Source organism: Myotis daubentonii, chromosome 10, assembly GCF_963259705.1.
Source record: "Myotis daubentonii chromosome 10, mMyoDau2.1, whole genome shotgun sequence".
Taxonomy (NCBI): Eukaryota; Metazoa; Chordata; class Mammalia; order Chiroptera; family Vespertilionidae; genus Myotis; species Myotis daubentonii.
This window is the reverse complement of record NC_081849.1, coordinates 27,708,502-27,718,682: the sequence shown is the minus strand read 5'-3', so window position 1 is coordinate 27,718,682 and position 10,181 is coordinate 27,708,502. Positions and strand designations below refer to the sequence as shown.

Below are 10,181 nucleotides of genomic sequence, written 5' to 3'. Positions count from 1 at the left end.
AAATTTTGTCCAAGTGTTGGTAAGTTACCAGAGACTCTAATACCTCTAGTCATTCCATGGCTTGTGGGTTATTTTTGTTAAAAACATAACAAAAAACTACAGCTTATACGTTTGCTATGATGTTTTGTGTTGCTATAGTCTGTTGCTGAAGGATATCCTAAATGCATATTTTTGGCTGCAGTCTGACGTCTGTTTACCAAATCTATTTTTTCCACCTGTTCACTTAAACAAGAATTTTTACATTGCTTACTAATGTACCGGAAGATTTTCTAAATGCTTTACAAATATTAAGTTATTCAATCCTCATGCCAACCCTCTGATGTGGGTTCTATTATTTTCCCCATTTTACTGATGAAAAGTCTGAGGCATGCTTTGGTGAGAAAATGGCCCAAGTTCACACAGCCACTAATTCGGGAAGCCAAGACTCGAGCCCAGGCTTTAAACCCTCCATACTCTTAATCACAGTGCCACACTGCCTCTATACAAAAGGGGGTACGTTTAGAAACCACCTTATGTAGGGAAGGCAGATGGAAAGTGCACCCCAGATAGTGATAAATACAGTATTGACAATCAGTACACCATTCCACAGTAATTATTTCTGTTTTTGATAGAGTTTCTAGACTGGAAAAAGGAGTGAATTCAGCATAAATTGTGTTTGTGGACAAGGCATTTGCCAAGATGCCTCATGATTTATTTTAGAAAATATGTAATAATGTAAGCTGGTTTCTAGATCAAGTAAGTGAATTCATATCCAGTTGAATGACCATATCCAAAGACTAGTACTTACTGAATTTCCTTTCAACCTGTTAGGAAGCTTCTTGTGGCAGGTCACAGGGCTTTGTGCTGCCTCGAGTCCTAGTAAAACTTTTTAGCAATGTTGTCTGTTACGGCCAAAGGTGATCCTGAGGGGGCGGGGGGGGGATGGGGGGACGGGGGGGGGGGAGGGTGAAAGAATTGAGAAAAGACAGACAAGAGAATGAAAGCTGGGTCTCGGTGGGATGCTGCTCCCTGATGAGGAGACAGCGCCAGCGCCCACAAGCCGTGTCTTTATTTTATAGCAGATGCCAGAGGCAAAGTATGGGCGTGATCACGTTGTTTACAGCATTCTCATGAGTTTCAACCCTACTCAACTACATGCACCTGAACTCTATCACAAGGCACGTGGGGCCATGTGTTCGGACCATAGGTTCAAGCTTACAACCACAGCCGTTGGCTATGATTGTGCTGGGAGGGCCCTGCCCTCCAGCTGGGACTTGCACGTGACAATGAGAGGACCCTGTCCTTTCATTAGTCCGAGGCTTGAACCTGGCCAAAACACTGTAGCCGCGCCCTATAGTTGTCAATAAAGGACATCGTTAGAAAATCAATCCAATTTGAAGAAGATATGTAACTGGTCCTATGGGAGAGGATTGTTAACACACTAACAGCTAGAATGGAGAAAATTAATCTAACAAGCTGGAATTTAACAGCCATGAGAAGTCCTTTACTCAGATACAGAAAAACAAACTGTCCGAGATCTGGGTGGGGGAGAGATGGCTTAATAACATCACATGGGGGAGAGAAAAAAAGAAAAGAAACTTAAAGGTTTCCGTTGGCTGGAAGCTAAATATGAGTCAATGGCAAGTTGTGGCTACTTAACAAAGCAAAACAAAACCCTAAAGAAATCTTAGCCTGGAAAAACAGAATTATACTAAAAGAACTCTTTGTTCCACTAGTCAGCCCATACCTGGGAATTGAGTACTATTTCAGGTATTGCATCAAAGAGGGGCAGCATCAAACCATAGGGGTCCAGAGTGGGATAGAAAGGTGCAAGGCTGAAACTATCTCATGAAGAATGTCTGCAGGAATGGGAAATATAATTAGTCAGGGATTTAATGTCTTCAATTATCTGGGCAGGTGCTGATGGGAGGCAGTGTTCAAAGAGAGAGTTCGTGCGAGATAAATTACTTACTCTGTGCTACTCCCTTCTATAGAAAATCTACGTAAAGAGAACTTAACGTTGAGTGCTTACTGTGAGCCAGGAAGTAATAACCACTTTACCTCCCCACACCAACTCTCTGAGACAGTTATTGGTATGTTTCTGACACCTTACCAGTATTCTACTAACCCTTCCTTTTGAAGATCAAGCGAGGGGAAAGCATATGCTTGTCAAGGTAAACACACTATTTGATGCTGGATCCTACTATTCAACTTGAAGCTTCATGCTCAACTTCAGAAAGAAGGGCTCTTTGCTCCCATGATCCAACACAGTCGTGAACCATTTACTTTCTGTACTCAGACCAGAATCAGAATGGGGCAAGGCAGTAAGTGAACTTCAAGGAGGTTGCCAAATCTAGGAGCAGTGCCTGAGTAACAGGACTTGCCTCTGTTACCAAATGAAAGGACTTCATTCGCCTGCATGCATCAAAATCGGATGAGAACAGCAGATTGCAGCAAATGAAGTGAAGGTTTATGGAAGGAAATGTCACCAAAACCAGAGTCACAGGTGAGCTGTTGCTCTAAGACCTGGCTCCGTGGTCTCCGTTGATTGGTTAGCACTAGGGTAGAGAATAGTTGATTGTTGCATCTGGTCCTGATATCAGCCCTGGTGTCATTCTGCTTAGTTTTGCAAGGATTTGTTCAGTGGGATGGTTTTGGTTTCTGGGCCTGGAGCTGAAACATAACTGAGGCCAAGATGTTATCTACAGATTGACCAAAACTCTGTCTCTGTGGACAACAGACTCAAGGCTTTGTTCCTAAGATGATGTGATGCTGGCCAGAACCTCATTGTCCTGGGGGCTTCATGACTAAGGGGGTGGACCTGCAAAGGAGAGGGAGGTAGATGATTCAGGGTCTCCTAGGCTGCCTAAGGCCAGTTTGAACCAACCTCTATCTTGAGGTTTAGTTTATAAATGAGAACTTGAAGATCGTATTCAAGAAATTATTTGGAAAAAAAATACTAAGGGAAGTATTTGAATTTCAATCCATCATTCCTGCACCTCCATAGGAAATAGAAACCCTGCTCTCTGGTGTCCTGGACTTTCCAGATGCAGGCCACATGCGTCTTTCAGACTTCGTTTTCCATTACATCCCTACATGGGTCCCTTGTTTCATCTAAACTGAAATTCTCATCCCCAGTATCATACTGCCACACCTTTTCCTGTTATTGTTTCCTTTACTTGGAAAGACTTTTTTCTCTCTCTTTCAAAATCATACTCATCACTTCAAAATACCATCTCCTTCATGAAACCCGTTTTTACCAGCAACCCCCACACCATGGGTGAGATGTTTTCTTCGCTGAGCTCCACAGCCCATGTCTAAGACTATTTGTATGGCACTTAGGTTACTGCTTAATCAGTCTCCAAGACCAGCTCACATAGTGTGGTATACAGATTTAACATATTTTGTCCCCTAGGTTTATAAACACAGAATACCCTAACGGTTTTATACTGCATAATGACTCATTGTAACACATTTTCTAAGTGGAAAAAACAACTCAAGGAAATGGAAGGCAGAAACACATTTTGCCCTCAGCACTTGTGCAACAGGTCATTTGAACCATCTATAATTGGTAGTGCACAGTGAGGGAACAGCTCTGTTTTTCTTCTAGTTTTGCCTTCAAAAACACTGTTGGCTCTCTCTCCTGTGCCTTGGAGATGTCGCAGGCAGATCCAATGACTCTCAATTCACTCTTGGGTATTAAAACAGTCTCCCTTTTCAGGTATTAAAAGGTACACCTAGCCAAAGACTTCAAATTGTCATCCATTTCAAGGTGTCACCCTCCCCTCAGCTCAGAACTGATTTTTGCTCTTTGCTTTCTCCTCCCCCAGTTCGTTCTGGCAAGGTCTCCTAGAGTCGCTCCTAATAAGCTCCTGGAATATCTCCTTAAACTTTGGGGGAAATGATGCTCACAGTAAATCAGGCGGAGATGCTGGAAATTCCTTGGCAGGGGAACAGGTTAAAGGCTCAGAAAGGTGAGCATCTTAGAACTGACTGATGGTGCAACGCCAGAGAACCACTAAATGACCACGAGACACAGAGGCACTGTCTTCACTAAAGCAGGAAGGAATGCTTCATGGGGGAGACACCAGCATCTGACAAAGGCAGTGTTGTCTGTCCTCATTGCATGAACATCATAGAGTGCACTTACACAAGCCTGGATGGCAGAGCCAACGCTGACATTTGGAAATATTTCTGGGAAACTGGGCTCCCTAGTGTCAGTGGAGATAATAGGATTCTGGAAGAGCAGAAGCAAGTCCACAGCATAGAACTATCAGAGCGAAGGTAAGATTGGTGAAATTAATTGGCTGCATTAATTGCCACAATAAGCCTCTAGGAAGACAGGTTAATGCAATTCTCTGAGTGAACAGCAAGGCCAGAGTGACAACCAGGAGGCCTTGACTCTCAAGAATCTGTGGCAAGGACTAATAAACCATGGTATCTAGGAGCAAGATGTATGGGCAGGCAAATGAGGTACTAATTGATTTATATATCCAAAAAAGATCTTGAGTGGGTTAGTACCACAAAGAAAATCATGGTCTCTTGTCTAGTTTCAAGAGTTGAGGTGGATTTCAGATTCAGAGTCCATTGATTGACTTGTTGTGCCCCCTTGAGGAAGGTGGCTGAAACACCATAGCAAGTCCTTAGAGTAGCTATTAACAATTCTTCCTCAAAGGGACCTAACAGATTTTTATCAGATTAACTGTACACTGAGTAAAGTAAATATTTGAGTATTTTAAGGGCTGTGGATAAGCTGAGATGGATACCAAGTGACCCAAAATATCATCAGCCTCTTTATTAGAGAGGATGTTTAGCGGCCAAGTGATAGATGGAGTCCTTGCCCGAGTCCAAAGGCTGTGGAATACATAGAAGCTGGAAGAGCCCTCTCATTGGCTATCTGTGGAGTGATTGGAAAGGCTAAGACAGTGATGGCGAACCTTTTGAGCTCAGCGTGTCAGCATTTTGAAAAACCCTAACTTAACTCTGGTGCCGTGTCACATATAGAAATTTTTTGATATTTTCAACCATAGTAAAACAAAGACTTATATTTTTGATATTTATTTTACATATTTAAATGCCATTTAACAAAGAAAAATCAACCAAAAAAATGAGTTCGCATATCACCTCTGACACGCGTGTCATAGGTTCGCCATCACTGGGCTAAGAGGAAACCCCTAAAAGTTCTCCCTGATCTGCAACCCTAGGCAAAGATGGTAAGTTGAAAAAATAGAACATCCTGCAGTGAGTTGCTCACTCTCAACCACTTAAAGGAGGCAGGAGTGACTATCTCCATAATAGCCCATTCAGTTAACCAGTTTAATCCTTGCTTAAATTAAATGGATCGTGGAGGATGACAATGAACCTTGATTACTTGGACATTTTGGACACTGGTCCACTATACTGATGACACCATGCCAGTTGGACCCGGTAGCAGAAAGTGACTAGAGCTGTGAATGCTTAGGTAAGAGATGTATTCCTCGGATGATAGGGAATAAACCTGTGAATATTCAGGGATCTAACACATCTGTGGCATTTTTTAGAGGTATAATAGTTTAGACCAGGGGTTGGCAAACTATGGCCTGTGAGCCCACTGACTTTTCAACATGTTTTTATTGATTTTTTTTAAGAGAGTGGGGAAGGGAGAGGGAGAGAGAGGGAGAGAAAGAAACACCCATCGACTGCCTCCTGTGCCGGAAGCCAATTCCAGCATGTCAGTAGGGCTGAATCATCTGGAAATGGCTGAGGGCATTTCTCCAAACCTGAAAAGTTTGCATAAAATGATTGCTTGCTGCCGGACAGCTGAGGACATTTCAGGCTACATGTTATTGCCTCCTACTGGCCAAACACCTGAACAACCGTAGGCAGTTCCCCCAATCTGACAATGGATTGTGTATATAAACCCTGGCCTTTGATGTATATCTACCTTGCCTTGGGACAAATTGTGTTAATAAATAGAAAGGGGTCCTGAGACAAGGAGAACTTAGTTCCTTTAGCTAAATCTTCTCTGACTCCCCATAATGCCTTTCAAAATTATGTTTTGTCTCTGGACTCTTTAATAATTTAAGCACAGTGCCTTCTCCAGATTCCTGAGCCCTTCTAGATGCTGGATCAAGACCACCGGCATTACTCCTGCACACACACACCCACACCCCTCACACCCCCCACACCCCACACCCCGGGATCAACCCAACTCGGGCATATGCCCTGACCAGGAATGGAGTTGATCACCTCTCAGTGAATGGCATGACACTCAACTAACAGAGCTACACTGGCCAGGGCACCTTTTTTCTTTTTAATGGCCCTAAAGCTAAGAATAGTCTTACATTTTAAAATCGTTGAAAAAAAGAAAAAGAACTCTTTGTCACATGTGAAAAATATTTGAAATTAAAGGTTATATCTATCAGTAAATGAAGTTTTATTACAATAGCCACATGCATTTATTTTCATATTGTCTATGGTTGTATTCGAGTTTTAAGAGTAGACTTGAAAAGTTGCAACAGAGACCATATGTGGAACTCTCATCCCTTCATACTGCTGCTCAGTAAGTCATGATGCACTCAGAAAGCATTTCAAGTGCCAAGCGTAGTTTTGTACCATGATATTTTCTGACATTTTGTTTTATTTTATTTTATTTTATTTTGCCAGTGCATATCTTTTATATTGAAACAAGAAAAGTGGACTTCAAATTTTGCTACAACTGTGCTAAGCACAATATGTGTCACCGTCACCAGATTAAGCACTAATCACAATATTCCAAACTCATAGGAAAGTGACAGTTAAAAAAATTAGGGCAGCTAGAATTTCTTCACAAGAATGAAAAATGTAAATGAAGCTGCAACCAAAGCAAGTTTCCAAGTGGCTTATTAGCAAGCAAAGAAAGTGGTTTACCAATATTAAGTTAATAAGATTGTATTTGATTGCAAAAGTTGAAGAAATGTGTCCAGAGAAAATAAACCTGTTTAAAACAATCAACCTATGGTAAGAACAGTTGGTCCAAGAGTTGGGGGCCTTGGTTGCAACATCAACAATTGTTACAAAAAGAAGGCTGATGGTTCTGAGTATTTTTTCTTGTATCTTAATGAGTTGACAGATGCTACCGGCACTGCTCAGTTGTTGTTTACTTGAGGTAGCAACGCCAGGTTTGAAGTGACTGAAGAATTGGGTTCCATCGTCTGTGTAGAACAAGTACAAGTGAGAATATTTTCAAAGAAGTTGAGAAAATCTCTAATACAGAACAACCTGAAGTGGAATCTGCTAAGATGTGTTACAACTCCTAGTGGTAGAAATTTGTGTGGAACAGAAAAGGTTTAATTGGACAAATTTACAAAGCTTATGAAAAAGTAAAAGGTTAAAGCCTGCAGTTACTCATTGTGTGATTTATCGGCAGATACTTTGCAGAAAATACAGTCATGTGCTACTTAGCAACAGGGAGCTGTCCTGAGAAATGCACCACTCGGCAATTTCGTCGTTGTATGAACATCGCAGAGTGCACTCACACAGACCTGGGTGGCATAGCCTACTACACACCCAGGCTATATGGGATAACCTATGGCCCCTAGGCCACAGCATGTTACTGTGCCGAATACTGTAGGCAATGTGGTAAGTATTTTGTGTATCTAAACATGTCTAAACATAAAAATGGTACAGAAAAAAATAGAATGTAAAAGATAAAAAATGGTGCTCGCTTCGGCAGCAACATATACTAAAAATTGGAACGATACAGAGAAGATGAGCATGGCCCCTGCGCAAGGATGACACACAAATTTGTGAAGCATTCCACTTTTTTCCTCTAGTTTAAATTTTACCTTCTAAAGTTCAGATCAAGTTTCATCTCTTTTATAAGGCTTCCCAAATCTTTACCACTCAATAATCAACCTTTTTCCTGTAGTTTTTCAATTGCTTGTCTAGCCACACATTTTAACTTTATCAATGCCACCATATTTGCACTAAAGTTCATTAAATTGAATTCAATCCAATAGTAGGAAAAGCATATTAATTATAGCCTGGTCGACATGGCTCAGTGGTTGAGTGTTGACCTATGAACCGGGAGGTCACAGTTCGATTCCCGGTCAGAGCATATGCCCACGTTTCAGGCTTGACCCCCAGTGTAGGGCATGAAGAAGGCAGCTGATCAAGGATTCGCTCTCATCACTGATGTTTCTATCGCTCTCTCCCTCTCCCTTCGTCTCTGAAATCAATAAAAAAAGAAAAGATAAAAAATGATACATCTCTATAGGGTACTGACCATAAATGGAGCTTGCAGACTGGAAGTTGCTCTGGGTGAGTGAGTGGTAAGTGAAAGTGGAGGCCTAGGGCATTACTGTATGCTATGGTAGATTTTATAAACGTACACTTACTGAATTTATGTAACAACACAAAATTGACTCAAGCACAGGAGAAAATGATGCAATTGACATACTTGGTAAACATGATATGTATGAGGCTGCTGCCAACATAACCTGGCATACTGTTTTACAGCAAGCTTATTTTATGATTAGGAAGAGTACACTCTAAAATAACAATAAAAGTACGGTAAATACAAAAATCAGAAACATAGTCATTTATTATCATTATCAAGTATTATGCACTGTACATAATTGTATGTGCTATACTCTTTTTTAAATTATATTTTCTTGATTTCAGAGAGGAAGGGAGAGGAAGAGAGATAGAAACATCAATGATGAAAGAGAATCATTGATTGGCTGCCTCCTGCACACCCCCCACTGGGGATCGAGCCTGCAACCGGGCATGTGCCCTTGACTGGATTTGAACCTGAGCTCTTCAGTCCACAGGCTAATGCTCTACCCACTGAGCCAAACCAGCTAGGGCTGTGTTATACTCTTGTATGACTGGCAGAGCAGTAGGTTTTCTTAAACCAGCTTCCCCACAAACACATAAGGAATGCATTGTCCTATGACATTCTGAAGGCTATGGTGTCACGAGGCAATAGAAACTTTTCAGCTCCATTATAATTTTATGCGACCACCATTGTGTATGTGGTCCATAGTTGACCAAAACATCATTATGTGATGCAAGATTGCATTTGAGTCTGTCATGTATTATTAAACCAATAACAAAAATTAACTGTATTCACTTTTGTGAATTTGAGCATCTTCACTTCTATGAACTTTCTGTCAGTGATAGAAGTGGAATATCCTGACTTGCCCTACCAAACAGCAGTTTGATGGTTTAGTAATGGTAAAGTTTAATTGAGATTTTTCTTTTAGCCCAAGGCTGAAATTGAAATTTTTCTGAACAAGCCACTATTATTTAACATGAACGACTTGGGAATTTTTTTGCTAATTTTTATGTGTGATCTGGTATGAATTTTTACCTTTTAGAGACATATACTGATATATTTATAGATGAAAGGGTTTGATCTTTGGGATTTGCTTCAAATTAATCAGGTGGAGGCCCTGGCCAGTGTGGCTCAGTTGGTTGCACGTCATCCCATGCACAGAGAAGTCTCCAGTTCCATTCCTGTGCAGGCTCGATCCCCAATAGGGGGCGTGCAGGAGGCAGCCAATTGATCTTTCTCTCTCATCAATGTTTCTATCTCTCTATCCCTCTCCCTTCCTCTCTCTCTAAAAAAAAACATTTAAAAACATATTTTAAAAAATAGCTTTAAGAAAATAAAGTATTAAGCTTTAATTTAAACACTCATGATTAATTGGCATTATTTACACACAAAAAATTGGATATAGCGTAGGAATATACAGCCATGACAAGTACTTGGAAGGCTCTCACAAGGTATAGGCTAAGACTTGTTCCATGTAGTCCCAGCATACAGAATTGAGTCCTACGGGTGGAAGATATAGGAAGGCATATTTTGGCATTAAAAAAAAGGCTTCTCTGAACACAACATTTTTCTAAATATTAGTTGGGAGAAGTGAATCCTGGTCACTGGAAGTGGTTGGGCCAGTCTGATCTTGAAGATGTGGACGACCCTCAGTGCCTCAAGGCACCACCAAACAGACTGTCTGGTTGAGGCTGAACCGGTTAAGTCAACCCTACCATTGCCACTGCAGCCAGAAGCACAGCATTGTTGGTTAGCCTTGGGGCCACCTCAGCTCCTGGCCCTGGCTCACTCCCTACACAAACATAGGGCATGGCTGCAGGGAGACAAACCTGTTTATCAGAATTTACGGCTGTGAGTGCGCTGCTTTGCATCTGTTAGATTCCCCAAGGACGATAATGCAAGA

The 10,181-nt window shown here is 41.4% G+C and overlaps 1 non-coding gene across 1 annotated transcript; it reads left to right on the top strand.

Moving 5' to 3' along the window:
* Positions 1–7,656: 7,656 nt before the first annotated feature.
* Positions 7,657–7,765, top strand: LOC132211668 (U6 spliceosomal RNA). The gene has a single exon (XR_009447553.1). It is a non-coding gene; the product is annotated as a U6 spliceosomal RNA (small nuclear RNA).
* Positions 7,766–10,181: the final 2,416 nt, after the last annotated feature.